Consider the following 16,338-nt stretch of genomic DNA (forward strand, 5'->3'; position numbering starts at 1 on the left):
CGGCTGGACTGGCGTTGCCCCTGTCAAAGCCCTTTCATTGCTTTTCCACACGGCTTAGGCGATTCTCAACAACGGCGGTAGCGGCGCAGCACAGCGCTCGCTGGGCCTCGCCATGTGCAGCGCCTCTCACTCGTTTTCCTACCGCTGCCGCCGATACGAGCCTCGGCAGGGCGCCATGATTACATCACCGAGGAACCCAAGACTCATGATGCAAGCAACGCCTTTTACTGTTATTAATGTATCTGGACTTATATACTCGTAATTTTTCAAGTAATCCCTGACAGTGTGAGAGCCAGCAAGGCCCCACCAGGCCAACCTGACCCTAATCTCCATAATGCAAAGGGTTGAGCTCCGTCCTGTGCCTATGAGGCCCTTTCAGGTGGGCCGGCCAGTTGAGAAGAAGGGTTGGCTCATTTGAATGTGGCAAAGCAGTGTGTCTCCTGCCGCGTTAGTGTGCTGGGCCAGGCGTGTCTCCTCCTGCCTCGCGATGCAGTGCACACATGCTCCCCTGCTTTGACATTTTGCGAGAGAGCGTGGCAGTGGGCGGCGGGAACCGGCCGCCTGTGTGAGGCGTGCAGGGGCGGTGTTCGCGGTAGCGGGGTTGCAGGGTGTATGTAAATGTGGGTACGGGTGAGGGGCGGCGGTGCGGGTATGCATGGGTGCGCCTGTCCGTCCTGGCCTGCCCGCCGCCTCCACGAGGCCCACCGCCGACATGGGACCCGTGGGACCCCCTGTCGTGGGAGCCCGGCGCGGTCCAAGACCCTCCACCGGCCGCTGGTAACCCGCTGATCGCACGGTCACTAACGGCGCCTTGAAACTGTGTGGCCGGCGAGCATCAGCCCATTCCACTGTGGATCGGCTAGCTTAGAGGTGCGTGGCGGTGCCTCCCCACTCTTCCCTCCCTCCCTCGGAGAGATATATGGTCGGAGGGCGGCTGTGAAGGGCGCGGCGGGAGGCGGGAGGGTCTGGCCCAGGCCAAGGGAAGCATCTCCTCGGTGAGATATTAATCAGGGATGAACTCATTCAGCCCAAGATGGGATTGACAGCCGGTCGGTGGATCATCACCGCGAGGACCTCAACCCCACAATTATGCCGTCCTGGAGCCTCCACAGCCTGGAGAGCCGCCGCCACCGCCGCCACCACCACCACCACCTCCGTCTGCCTCCCCTCACTCGTCCACATCGAAACGCCATTTCCACACAGTAATCACTGGGGCTATAAATCCACATTGCAAGGATGGTCCGATTCACACGCGTCCCATACACGGCGTCGCGGGGGATGGGGACCACGGCCGTAAATACCAGAGCCACCAAACACACCCACTCGCTCCCTTAGTGTAGCGGCGCCTACACTCTCGGCGGTGCTTCGCCTCACGCCACAACCGAGGCTCACATCGTAATTAAAAGGGAGAAACAAATAACGTAAATAGCATGACATTCTGGCGTCTCGTTGGTCTGTCTTGAGTTATGGAAGCGGTCATGAGGGACACGTGAGCATCAGATCCACAGGGATACCAGCAGAGCAGACTCCATTCGATTACCACACGTGATAACACACTCCCTGTTCTCTCTCTCCATGCGTCTGTTCTTCAATGCATCTTACTAGTGGTGGTACGCAGCTTAGCAGACACTTTCGATATAGACCAACAAAAATGATGGGATCTATTCTATGTGTTTCTGTTATTGATTCCTACTACTACTCTCCTCCTACATTAATGAGAGGTATCGAAGCAAGCACTCCTGACTTTACAGATTCAAGGAAGGCCACTCACTACTCACATGGGACGCACATGCAGTTGATGCCCACCACTGCAAGAAATCATAGGACTCACACAATCATTCTTATCCACCACACTAACACCTCTTCCTCCCCACCAAGACTTCTGCATTCTCGGGTAACTCACACAAGACGCTCACTAGTCCCCACCTGACCCTTCTTATTATTTTTTTGTTTTACACCCTAACTCATCAACCCTGTACACTCCTTCTCCATCCTTCTTCTCCCTCCCTCCCTCACCATCACCCTTCCCACCCATTCCTCCCTCGATACACGCCGTTATCTCTCTCTCTCTCTCTCTCTCTCTCTCTCTCTCTCTCTCTCTCTCTCTCTCTCTCTCTCTCTCTCTCTCTCTCTCTCTCTCTCTCTCTCCTTGATCATCTACCTCGCTCCACCACCACCACCGCCACCACCACCACAACACTCCCTCACAACACCCAACCCTTCCTTACACTCCCTCCTCCCTCTCCTCCTCCCCTCCCCCCACTCTGAGGAAAAGTGGGCTGGGAGTATAGTTTTTTTCACCAGTTTTTTGTGGGTGAGCGAGAGGGTAAGAGTGACGTCACGGGTAAGGGGTGTTTGCTAACTTGGTCACAGTGTTTAGCTTCGCGTCTCAATGGAGGGTTGGTGCTTTCACTGGTACTTAACACCTGAAGCTGCTTAGAGGAAGGTAAGGTAAGGTAAGATATAGGGGGGAGGGAGAGGAAGAGAAAGGGGAAGAACGGAAAGGGATGAGGGGGATAGGGTATGAAAATTGTTGGATAAATATACATACGTTTTATATGTATATTTTTTGGGTTATATAAATACATGTGGAGTAGTAAATTATGTTAATGTTTGGTGTGTGTGTGTGTGTGTGTGTGTGTGTGTGTGTGTGTTAGTAGGACGCTGTAGGCTCTCAAGTGCTGTTTATGTTTTTTGTCATGTATATTTGGAGGGTGTGTTATTGTTATGCAAGTTAATGGTGATGCTAGTGGTGGTGGTGATGGTGGTGGTGGTGATGGAGGGAGGGAGGGATGGGTGAGGTAGTGGGATAAGTGGTGATCTCATGTATAATGAGGTGCGGTGCAGTGTAGCGTTGTGAAGATGGTGACGGTGATGGTGATGGTGGTGATGATGGTGATAATGATGGAATATATATAGAAATAATAATGTGTTGAAGCAGTAACAGTAGCAGTGGCAGCAGCAGCAGTAGCAGCAGCAGTAGCAACAGTAGGAAACATCATGACACATAAAAGAAACAGTAATTTTAGAGCCAGTATCATCTTCACCACTACCATCACCACCACCACCACCACCACCACCACCACCACAACACATCACTCTTTACCACCCACCCAGCCGGCTAGACCCTGCGATGCACACACCAACTGACGCGTATACACACACACACACACACACACACACACACACACACACAACAGACGTATGAAATGATAAAAAACGTTCCGCAAAAAGACACAAAAGGAAAAGGAAATTGATAACGCATTAAAACAAATATGAATTAATAAAAAGCAAAACCATGTGTTATTCGCAACAATTTCCCGGTGACATGAATCTTAATGTTCCTATTTTTTTCCCTTTCTTTCCAGTACGTGCATCAGACGAGGACCAGATGACGAGGTACGTGAGAGAGAGAGAGAGAGAGAGAGAGAGAGAGAGAGAGAGAGAGAGAGAGAGAGAGAGAGAGAGAGAGAGAGAGAGAGAGAGAGAGAGATAATGGCATGAAGGAAGTTAATGTAAATTCTTCTTTGAATGTTTGGTTTTCAGACAGACATAATGGGAACAATATGCTTACACACTTTGGGGATTAAGATGCCGACGGATAGGAGGAGGAGGAGGAGGAAGGGGGAAGGAGGAGGGAAGACTTCTCCTTCCCCCCTCCCTCCACCAGCCTCCATGCACATGTAACTTTTGCTTCAAGGACGATGTCGAGAGAATGACTTGCGACTCTTTCCCTCCTTCCCTCCCTTCCTCCTTTCCCCTCCTCTCTCTCTCTCTCTCTCTCTCTCTCTCTCTCTCTCTCTCTCTCTCTCTCTCTCTCTCTCTCTCTCTCTCTCTCTCTCAAACGCATTTTTCCTTCGGGCTTTTCTTCTTCCCATCTCTTCTTCCCTTTCCTTCCTTCCATTCCTCACTCACTCAAGTCACAGACATCCACACGTTTATCCTCTTCTCCTTCCTTCTCTCCTATCCTCATCTATCCTTTCACTCCCTCCACTCATCCTCCTTCCCATTTATCCTTTCCTATTTTTCTTTCCTTCCATCACTCCTCACATCCACACGTTTATCCTTCTCTCCTTCTCTCCTCGTCTTCCTATTTCTTCCATCCGTTCATCCCTCCCTCACTCACTCAATACTCACACCCACACCTCCTCCCCTCCCTTCTTTCACTATCCCTTTGCTTCCCTCCCTTCATTCTTCCCCTCCTTCCCTTCTCTCCCTATCTTCCCTTTCCTTCCCTCGCTCCAAGCTGTCATGCCTTTGCCAAACCCACCTTCGGGAGAAATAAAGATTGCCCGTGTCTGGTGCCCCGCGGAGAGAGAGGAACACGGCCTCTATTGTCGCTCCTTCTGCAACATCACGGCTCAGGAGGAGGAGGAGGAGGAGGAGGAGGAGGAGGAGGAGGAGGAAGAGGAGGAGGAGGAGGAGGAGGGTAGACAGCTGGAGGGGAGAGAAGGTGGGCAATTAATGCGCTCGTCGCCCAAGGTAAGAACGGAGGAGGAGGAAGGGAAGGGAGGAGGAGGAGGAGGAAGAGGGAGGATGGAAGGGTGGAAAGAAAGGAAGAGAAGGAGAGTGCAGGGTGGGAAGAAAGGAAGGTGGTGGAGGTGAAGCAAACAAATGAGAATGTGATCTCTGGTTCTGTTTCTGTTTCTCTTTCTCTTTCTCTTTCTCTCTCTCTCTCTCTCTCTCTCTCTCTCTCTCTCTCTCTCTCTCTCTCTCTCTCTTATACACTTAGTCTATACCTTATTAAATATTTCCTTTGAATCAGTCATGCCTCTTTCTTTTTTTTTGTCTATATCTAAATTTCGTGTTTTCTTTCTATTTATATATTTTCTTGTTTCTTTTATGAAGTACTGTATTTTGTTTTAATTAATTACAATACATAAGTTCAATTCATTAATAAAAAAAAATAGCTATTTTTATTCAATATAATTCAATATTAATAATATAAAATAATAATTAATTTTCATAAAGTAATAAAATTTTCACAATAATCCTGATGTTCATGGTCACTACTAAGTCATCCATGAACTTGTGCATATTCCTTATATCTATCGTCCCTGGGGAAGTATAGAAAGTAAGTAAAAAAAAAGAAGAAAACTCATTGAAAGTGAACATTTTGCTATGGAAATTCCTATAATGGATTTTTTTTTCATCAGAGAAGGAAATATATGGTTGTCCTTGGTGTAAATTCACTTCATCAGCCCCTGAAGACTTGAACTGTGTAATATCCAATGAAGAGTGATGTGATGATGATGATGATGATGATGATGATGATGATGATGATGATGATAGTCTGCGGATATAACACTCCCTTGATCACGCCACTAGTCATAGCACTTTCCCAACCCTACACACACACACACACACACACACACACACACACACACACACACACACACACACACACACATACGCACACACACACACACACACACACACACACACACACACACACACACACACACACACACACACACACACACACACACACACATGCGCGCGCACACACACACACACACACACACACACACACATGCGCGCGCACACACACACACACACACACACACACACACACACACACACACACACACACACACACACACACACACACACACACACACACACACTACATATCTCCTATCCAATTTTCCCTACAGTCATCCATACATACATACACACACTCACGCACACCATACCTTCAATCCCCTTTCCCTCCACACACACACACACACACACACACACACACACACACACACACACACACACACACACACACACACTCACACGCATGCAAATATCTCCTCCCCACTCCTCTACCCGACTCCCCCCTACACACACACACACACACACACACACACACACACACACACACACACACACACCCGTCAGCCAGGCAAGCAGGCAGACACGCCCCCCGTCCCGCGCGACCAATCACTGCACGCATTGGAAAGTTCTCGGGAATGTAAACAATATATGACGTAATTTGGTGACGCAACGGTGACGTCATCGGCGGCGGGGCGGCGCCTAAGTAATGGCGTCTCGCAATAATATTCCTGTAACATGTAACGCCGCGCCCTGTGTGTATGTGTGTGTGTGTGTGTGTGTGTGTGTGTGTGTTTAGAGTAATGTTTATGTGGGTCATAACTGATGAGGTGGTGGTGGTGGTGGTGGTGGTACTGGTGGTGGTGGTGACATAGATAGTGGTGGTGGTGGTTATGGTATTGCTGGTGGTGGTGGTGATGGTGGTGGTGGTGGTGATGATGGGCGTCTTGTTGCTATAATTAATGAGTTGTAGTGGGAATAATGGTGGTGGTGGTGGTGGTGGTTGTGGTGGTGGTAGTAGCAATAACAACAACATTCAATATATGTTCTTGTCATCCACAAATAAATAAATAAAAGTAATAATAATAATAATAATAATAATAATAATAATAATAATAATAATAATAATAATAATAATAACAATAATAATAACAATAATATTAATGGCAGTCATAATAATAATAACCATTATAACAACAACAACAACAACAACAACAACAACAACCACAGCAATAAAGACACAGATGAGCAGTAAACACTTTCTGACATGCATAACAAACCCCATCCCCCCAAAAAAAACAAAAAAAAACAGCAAAACAAACACAAAAGAGAGCATTACATTTCCCCACAATGACCATAATTTCCACCAGCGACACGCTCCAGATATCTATGCACGTACACTAACAACACAAAAAAACGACTGAAATAAAGAATAAAAAAAAAAAAATTATGATGCTTTCTTAGTAACACCTGCTTAAGAATATTTCCGTAAGTGTCGTTCAATTCCGGGTAAGTCAATTTGACATAGCAAACGAGGAAAAATTATTGCAGTGTTCTCGAGGGTAATTTCATGCGATTAGGGAAAAAAGCACAGCAGAGAGGAATATACAACTTACTCGCCCCATCACTTATTACTCAGACGCAAGATATTGATTAGGAGAAAGTTATGAAAGTCTCAACTCTACTGTCTGGGTCACCGCCCTCGTGTGTGTGTGTGTGTGTGTGTGTGTGTGTGTGTGTGTGTGTGTGATTGACGCAGGCTAATATTTCGTACAGCCAAGTGTATCTTATTTACATTTTGCTGTCTATTAAAAAAAGAGCTCTTCATTATCGTCTTCATAGTCATTATCATTATTACTGTCATCATAATTCTTTACAGTGTCACATGAAAGAATATATTATTGAGGTGCTAAACAGTCAATTGACTCATTCAGTCATCCCATTTCATTAGGCGGTCATTATATTAGATTTATTTTTTTTCCTTCATACCTAACCAACTACTTCCGGTCAAATGTAGTATGCAGATTTTTTTTTTTTTTTTTTTGGTGGGGGTGGTGGGAGGTAGGGGTCAATACATTAGTCAATGGTTTATCAAGTCACTCTGCCACTCCATCAGTTCGTCCATCAGTCAAACAACTCGTCTGTCTTTGTATTCACCACCAAATTCACTCATCCAGTCAGCACGCAGCCAGCCAGCCAGCCAGTCAATCACTCAGTCAGTTAGTAGTAAGTTGATTAACTCACAATCACTATCCGCCTTTTCAATGCAGTAAAAAGAATGTAAAAAGAACAACCTGAGTCTTCTACCATCACTCTTATTCCACTCTTCCTTCCCCTCCACCACCACCACCATTATTACTACGTATACACCCTTTCCCTCCACCACCACCACTATTACTACTACTTTCAAGTCCTTCCCCTCATCCCACTATCACTACTGTATCATTCCACCCCTCCTCACCACATCCACCACCACAAATACTTCTAGTCTTTCCTTCTCCCACCACTAGTCTATTATTCCACCCTTCTCCTCCACCAATAACAATTTTGGATTTCTCCCCACTGCCTTGACTACCATCTCCACCACTACACCTGTGCTAAGTCAAGCCTCACAGGGCCCTCTCTGTCAACACCCCACCAAGCTGCCACTTAGTTCATCAGATACTGACTGGTTGCAAATACACTTCTACGTCTCAATATTTTGGACCAAACTCATTTGACAGATGAAGTCTTTCTCTTTACCTATGAAAATATAGCTTTGCATCAAGAGAGAGAGAGAGAGAGAGAGAGAGAGAGAGAGAGAGAGAGAGAGAGAGAGAGAGAGAGAGAGAGAGAGAGAGAGAGAGAGAGAGAGAGAGAGAGAGAGAGAGAGAGAGAGAGAGATTTGTAGATATGGAAAAAAATAATCGTGGACTAAACTACGTCTTATGAATATTAGAATATATTTTTTTTTCCTGCAGTTTATAGTTTGAACATTTAGTTGAATATCAATCAGTGTTCCGCGGGGCTTCATTGAGTCATGCTTATCGTGCTGTTGTTGTTGTGAGATTCCACTCCGGGGGCTATAAAGTTATACAATTGATGGCAAGAAATGTTATATTACCACACGACTCGGGCATTCGTTCATCAGAATTTCTTTTCAAGCTTTCCAACCAAATACAAATATTCCCCCCAAATTACTACTCTGAGCTGAAATTGCTCGTGAAATATATTAAAAATGCATATATGTATACATTTCCCCCTAAATGGCGCAATTTTTATCGAGCATCATCGGAATGAAGCAAATACCTGTAATCAGTGCACAGGTGGCCCGCGCCTCTCGCGTCACGTGTCTGTTCTTTACCGGCGGATACAGAAGGAAGCATGATGATATTTTGGATGCAATTGGCTAAACACACGCCAATCAGGAGAGCGCTACCTTGCCTACCAACCAATCGTGGCCCGGAGGTAAACACCCATCACCCAATACGATTCCCGCTCACTCTTCCTCTCCCAGCCCAATTACCGAGGTGGATTTGAGAAATTTGCTTTCCTCGTGATGGAAAGTGTCGATTGGCAGCCAGGCGAGCACCCAACCACCACTTTGCGCCCTCCTAATCACTACTCTCACGCCCACAAAAATGCATGTCTACTGGATACCCGCCCACGACGCTCAGCCGCCCGGTAACCCTCAAAATTCTGTATCATCAACCTCCTCTCCACGCCCACGCGCCCCTCACGCCCATGCTCAGTCGCCGCAACGCCACCTCGCCCATGAACTGAATCGCCGCCTCCACCCACTTTGCTTTCCCTGTGCCTCAAGTCTCTCTCTCCCTCTCCCTCTCTCTCTCTCTTCCCGGTGCCCGCGCGTCCCTGCCTCCCTCTGTGCTTAAGTAGTGTCGTGCATACTAATGTAATTATTACCTCGCTCTTTCTGGTTATTCTTCTATATATTATTATCATTCTTTCTGTGTCCATTTTCCTTGTATGTATTTCTAAGTGGGTTGGTTTTTAAGTGCTGACTTTCTTTCTTTTCTTTTTTCTTAATTTTGTTCGTCATCGTTTCCTTCTTTGTCTTTTTGTATCTTTTTTATCTCCTCTTCTCTTCTTTTCTTCCTACTGTTCCTACTTATCCTTCTCCTCCTCCTCCTCCTCCTCCTCCTCCTGTTTTGCTTTGTCAGTTACTTTTTCAGTCATGTCTCTGTCTTGTCTTGTCTGTATTCCACATTTTCTTTCCTTTTCTTAAATTTCTTTATTCCCTCTGTTTGGCAATTTCTTTGTTCTCCTATCTCGTCCTCCTCCCCCTCCTCTTATTCCCAGTTTTCCTTGTCTTTCCTCCTCTCTGTTCTCTTTACTTTTTTTTTTTCATTATATTTCTATTCATCCACTGTTATTACCGACTTCCCCTTCCCGGTTCCTCTTCTTACTTATTTTCTCCTCCTCCTCCTCCTCTTCCCACTATACCCCTCCTCTCTCTCTCCCTCTCCCTCTCCTCCTGCCCCCCTTCCCCATTCCTAGTCCTCCCGGGCCTTAGTTTAATGTCCCCATATTTCGTAATGGACTTCATGCAAATTTCGGCCATTGAGTATCCTACTGTGGGTGATCTGGCAAGTTATTAAAAATTCCGGCGATCTACATGAAAAATGGCGCACCGTCCTATCTGCTCCCTCCGTTCCTGCCGCAGTGGTGCCAACCCAGCCGCCACTCCCCTCCCGGCGGCCTCCCAGGTGGCACCCCCGCCTGGCAACACTAGCCGAGAGTCCTGCCCATTCGTGGCTAATGTCTAGATCCGGGAATCACGCCAATATCCCGCGGCTAAGTGGCGTTTTATAGCCAAATGACCTCGTATCTCGGGGCGGCGCGGGGGCGGCACCACTTTGGCAACGCTGCGGCACTAAGCGGGGAGTTTTCCGATACTTCGGTTCTGTAACACACGGCTCTTTTCTCTCTTTATTTTTGGGGCCGCCATCATGCCCCATTTAGGAGGCTTTATTACCCGCTTTATTGATAAATACCGCCGACTTCTTGGGGATGCAGACGCCAGGCACGAGTACAGGAAGGCCGTTGCTTGTGTCGGGGTTAGTTAGAGGGGGTCTTTAAGCGGGGCCACGGGGGATGAGGGGCTGGCGAGGGGCACGTATGAGGGGTAATTATAAGTTGGTGGGACAGGGGGAGGAGGGGGTGAGTGGCCCAGGGGGTCCTTCATCCAAACATTTTAAGAATGTGGTGTTATTTGCTGGAGATGAGAAGAAGCGCCCCGCACGCGGAGGGTGTGTGTGTGTGTGTGTGTGTGTGTGTGTGTGTGTGTGTGTGTGTGTGTGTGTGTGTGTGTGTGTGTGTGTGTGTGTGGTCAAATTTCTCTACTATCAAAGATCCACAACTACCTGCCATCTAATTTGATTACATAAAATTTAGTCTGTTTCGAAACTACTGATTTAGATCATTATTTTCTATAAAACACATGGAAACCGCAAAATTCCCAGCTAAGAAATGTTACTGACTAAAACTCGCTACAAAATTCTGCCACTGAACTAGTTATTTTTTCTATAACAAGAGAAAATTCTGCAAAATTCCTCGCCGAGACACCTTACAGGCTGAGCCAATACAAAATCCCTCGTCCTTGGATTATTAAGCAACAAGTCACCCTTTCCTCATCTCTGATTGTTACCTTGCGCTTCCATTCTATATTTATCCATCCTTTCAATCCTCTCTCTCTCTCTCTCTCTCTCTCTCTCTCTCTCTCTCTCTCTCTCTCTCTCTCTCTCTCTCTCTCTCTATTCTTAACTTTATTTTATCTTACTTATTTAGCTTCCTTTGCTTTCAGAAATTTCTTTACTCAATACTTTCCATTATTTATCATTCTCTCTCTCTCTCTCTCTCTCTCTCTCTCTCTCTCTCTCTCTCTCTCTCTCTCTCTCTCTCTCTCTCTCTCTCTCTCTCTCACGCTCTCAGCAGTCTCGCGCCCTACGGTCACCGCCGCGGCAGGTGGATCTTCTCGTTAGCACTAATTGGCCGCAGGTGAGGCACAGGTACACACATCTCCAGAAATGGACATTACTTCTTTTTATACATATTTTTTATCCTTGAGATCCGTTTAGATGCTCTCTCTCTCTCTCTCTCTCTCTCTCTCTCTCTCTCTCTCTCTCTCTCTCTCTCTCTCTCTCTCTCTCGCTCGCTCGCTCGCCTATTCATCCTCCTTAACCATTAGAGAGAGAGAGAGAGAGAGAGAGAGAGAGAGAGAGAGAGAGAGAGAGAGAGAGAGAGAGAGAGAGAGAGAGAGAGAGAGAGAGAGAGTAGTAATAATAAATTATGAAGAATATTGACTGAGTAAAAATGTTCTCAAAAAGAAGAAAACAAAGACGGAGATAAAAAAAATAACACTGAGTGAAAAAAAAATCTTGAAATAGAATTAAATAAAATCTTAAGAGTCAATAAATGTGGAAGAAAAGAACAGACGGGAGAAAGAAAGAAGAAAAAAAAAATCAGAGAGCGAAGAAAAGAATCAGCTTGAAAATAACCTGAACGAAAATACGGAGAGAAAAATATAACATGATTGACGTAATGAAAAAAAAAAAATAGTATAATACGTAGAACCCATTGAAAATTAGAGAATGATAAATTTGATACATAGAAAAAAAAATAATAGCATAGAACAATAACAAAAAATGAAGTTATATGTCAAGAAGGTTTATTCAAGGATATCCTGGGAAAAAAAAAGAAAAGAAAAGAAAAAAAAATGGAAGGAGAATGAAAACGGTGATGGAATGAAGAGGCAAAAGGAAAGATAGGAGGAGGAGGAGGAGGAGGAGGAGGAGGAGGAGGAGGAGGGTTGCTGATTGCTGCACAGCCAAACCACCGATGCTGCACTTGCTGTTTTATATTCTAGACGCCGGCAGACTCTTCGTTTTGGAAAATGAAATTGTCATGTTCAGACGAGCGTACGGCCTTTGTGGGGAGCAGCGGGGAGGAGCAAGGGGAGGAAGAGGCGGAGGAAGTGGAGGAGGGGATGGTGATGGTGATGGTGGTGGTGGTGGTGTGGGGGAGGAAGAAGAGGGTAGGAATGAGTGAAGGAAAGATGTAATGAATGAATGAAAGAAGAAAAGAGAGAAAAGAGGAAAGAGATGAACACGAACAAGAAACACACAGAATGAGGTGATGGTGGTGGTGGTGGTGTGGAAGAGGGAGAGGATAAAAATGAGTGAAGGAAGAAAAAGAAACAAAAAAAAAGGAAAGGAAAAGGAAACAAGAAAATGAACAAAAAAAAAGAAAAATCAACCATCCCTCTCCTCTTCCTCCCTCCAAAAAAAGTAGAAAGACCAAAAACAAAAGTAAAAACAGAAGCAAAAGCAGAAGGGGTCGGAGGAGGAGGATAGAGAAGACGAGGAGGTGAAGGAGGTGAAGGAGAAGGCGGCGGCGGCAAGAGATTGAAAGGATACTAGGGCTGTTCCGGGCTGTCGATCCTGTGACGGCATTAAGGCTGCAAAACCCGCCACTCTTAGCATATTTAGCGAGCTCCTTCTCCCTTTGCAAACGTCCCCACCACCGGCTTGAGGCTGTCTGGGCTGACTTAGTCCATGGCAGCAGGAGGGAAGGGAGCGATAGGTGAGTAGAGAAGAATTAGCAGGAGATAGGACGGAAAATAGCAAGCAAAAGGCAAGGATAAGTCAAGCAGGAAGAAGGAGAGTGAAAGGTGAAGGGGATGTGGCGAACAGGAGATAAGGAAAGAATAGAGCCTAGACGGAAGGGAGCGATAAGTGGGTAGAGAAGAATTAGGAGGAGATAGGAGGGAAACAGAAGTCAAACAGAAAGGAGAGTGAAAGGTGAAAAGAATACATAGAACAGGAGGGAAGGAAAGAATAGAGCTAAGGTGAAGGGGAAGGAATAGAATCGGTGAAGTAAAGAGAAGAGAGAGAGAAAAAAAAACAATAAAAAATGAAATTCAAGGTGCAAAAGCTAATCAAAAAGGGAAAAGAACTGACAGGATTGAAGAGGAAAGTGAATGAATGAAAAAAAAGTAGAAGAAAACAGTATAGGAAAGGAAGAGGAAATTAGACGCTCTAGTTAAGTAGAAAAGTTAAATTAAAAGAAGAGGAAAACCACGAGGAAGGAAAATGAGAGAATAAAATTAGCAAAGGAAAATTCCACAGTCCGCAGAATAGAAAAAAAAAAAGAAGAAACCCAGAGTGATGTATGAGGAAGTGAAGAAAAATGGATAAAGAATAAAAAAAACATATCTAAACAAAGCTGGAAAAGAGGAAAAGAACAAAAGAAAAAGAACACAAATAAACAAACAAGAAAACCGAAGAATTTCTGTAAATTTTGTCGAAAAATCTAAGGCCATTTTGTACTTTGCGAGTGTTAGTAACAGATCATGTCTTTGTGTGTGTGTGTGTGTGTGTGTGTGTGTGTGTGTGTGTGTGTGTGTGTGTGTGTGTGTGTGTATGTGTGTGTGTGTGTGTTTACAATGTTTGTTTACAATGTCTAGTTAAAACCTTTATGAGTAAACTTGCAAACAATACCTTATCCTTTTTCTAATTTTTTATTACCTTTCTTCCTTTCTTCTTCTCCCCTTTCAATGAAAAAAAAAAAAAAGCCACACACACACACACACACACACACACACACACACACACTCCATCACCCATTCACTCACCTATCCTCTACCCTCTCACCAACTCCACGTTCATTTTTCCTTGGAGTCGTGAGAAGCCGTGCAAATATTTGTGTCAGTCGAATCAACACCACCTCCTCTCATTTCCAAGTATCTACCAGGGGCGCCACAACACTCCAGGAACTACTGGAGTGTTACTGTGGGTGTGGCAGGAGTGTTTTCCTAACCCTGTGTAGTGTGTCGTCCCGCTCTCGGATCTCCTCTTCCTATACTCTCTTCTTTGCCTTCCATTCTCTCTCTCTCTCTCTCTCTCTCTCTCTCTCTCTCTCTCTCTCTCTCTCTCTCTCTCTCTCTCTCTCTCTCTCTCTCTCTCTTTTCCTTCTTCGGGTGTTCTTGGGAGCCTCACTTGTTCGCTGATTGCCTGGAGAATGTGCAGGAGGAGGAAGATGGAAAGTGAATGAAAGAAAGGAGTAAAGAGGGTGGGAAAAAGATGGGTGTGCGTTGTGAGTATATTGTGGAGGCGGAGGAGTAGGAGTGGGATGGAAGAAGAAGGGGAGAGGAAAGGTGACCTGGCTAGGCTGATGAATGAGGCTCCTGCTTCCTCCAGTCAGGCCCGAGCCCCTCCGTTCACGGCCTTTCAAGCAGCGACAGTAACTAATGACTTGGTGAGAGCGAAGGAGAGTGGCTTCCTCCCCCTACTCCTCCTCCTCCTTCTCCTTTCCTCCTCTTCTCCTCGACCTCTCTTTTACTTCCTCTCTTTCACTCTCTCTCCCTCTCTCCCTTCTGTAATCTTCCCCTCATCTATTCATCTTCATCTCTTCCTCTTTCTCCTCTCCTCATTCTCTCGCTCTTGATATCTGTTTCCTTAGTCTTTTTCTCCCTACTCCTCCTCCTCCTCCTCCTCCTCCTCCTCCTCCTCCTCCTCCTCCTCTTCCATTTTCTATCACCCTTTGTCAGCACTCTCTCCATCTTCATCAGACAATAATTCGTTTCTACACATTTTAATACAATTACTCACTTTATTTCTCACTCACACATTTCTCCCTTCACGCTTATTCTCCAATCATGCTCTCTCTCTCTCTCTCTCTCTCTCTCTCTCTCTCTCTCTCTCTCTCTCTCTCTCTCTCTCTCTCTCTCTCTCTCTCTCTTCTCTCTGACCGTGTGCGTGAGCAATAACAATAATAAAAAACTAAACGCTGTCGTAGTAGTAGTAGTAGTAGTAGTAGTAGTAGTAGTAGTAGTAGTAGTAGTAGTAGTAGTAGAAGCAGTAGTAATGTTTTATACAATGATATTATGTAAAAAAAATTATGAAAACTTAAAAATTACAAAAAAATTATTTTATAAGTATTTCGAAAATCATAAGAACGCTAGCGGCAAAAACAATAATCTTTTTAACACACATTTAAATATGTTTGTTATTATTATTTTTATTATTATTATTATTATTATTATTTTTATTATTATTATTATTATTATTATTATTATTACTATTATTATTATTATTATTATTATTATCAACATTAGTGTCTTTATGAAACTGATACTAATATACCATGATTTACTATCATCACCATCACCATCATCATCATCATCATCATCATCATAATAATCATCGCCTTCATCATCATCATCATCATCATCATCATCATCATCATCCCCATCACCACAATTCTCTCAACAACAACAACAACAACAAAAACAGCAATAACAAACAAAACTATGACGAAAACTATCACTTCCCTTAAACCCTAAGACCAAAAATGAAAAGAAAACAAAAGAAAAAGAAAAAGGAAGAGAGAGGCACCTTCCAGCGTTAAGAGATATGCAATTTTCCCTTTTTTCTTCATCATTATTTTTTTCACTTAATTTCTGCGACCTGGTGATGATGGAGGAGCTAATCGAAGGAGTAAATCAGTTCTCTGGATTGGACGTTTAAACCACTGATGTCACCGGACTCGCCTGACTGGGAGGAGGAGAGAGAAAGAGAGAGAGGAGGGTGATGGATGGACAGGGGGTGAATGAAGGGGAGGAAGGGGGTGGGGCTTTCGAAATCTTAATGGGAGGGGAATAAGGAAAGATGATAAAGACGTAGATGATCGGAAGATGGAAGAAGGTCAGTAGTGTTGAAATGAGGAAAGATCGAAGACAAGAGGAATGAATAGAAGGCGAGAATAGTCTGTTAGATCAATAAATGTTTGTGATAGAGGAAGTGAGAGATGAAATAGAGAGTGAGAGATAGGGAAGGAGTTACACTGAGTGAAGGATGAGTAGGGAAAGGTGAATGGAAAAAGTATGAAGGAGAGAGAGAGAGGTTTAGTGTTTTTACATCAGTGTTTGTGATGGAAAGAGTGAAAGATGGAGTAGAAAAGTAGGGGTAAGGAAGAAGAGGTTAGATAAATACTAGAAATGTGAGGGATGAGGGAGAG

General features: G+C 44.8%; 1 protein-coding gene and 1 long non-coding RNA gene across 4 annotated transcripts in view; one reads left to right on the forward strand and one right to left on the reverse strand.

Annotated features, from left to right (window-relative positions):
• Window positions 1–16,338, reverse strand: part of LOC135099794 (uncharacterized) — a 390,580-nt gene that overhangs the window by 45,750 nt on the left and 328,492 nt on the right. The window lies entirely within an intron of this gene.
• Window positions 1–16,338, forward strand: part of LOC135099805 (uncharacterized) — a 107,440-nt gene that overhangs the window by 20,152 nt on the left and 70,950 nt on the right. Inside the window, exon 2 of the long non-coding RNA XR_010268389.1 lies at window positions 3,369–3,399. This is a non-coding gene — a long non-coding RNA (uncharacterized LOC135099805). The remainder of the gene's footprint in view (window positions 1–3,368; window positions 3,400–16,338) is intronic.

This window comes from Scylla paramamosain, chromosome 1 (genome assembly GCF_035594125.1).
Source record: "Scylla paramamosain isolate STU-SP2022 chromosome 1, ASM3559412v1, whole genome shotgun sequence".
NCBI lineage: Eukaryota > Metazoa > Arthropoda > Malacostraca > Decapoda > Portunidae > Scylla > Scylla paramamosain.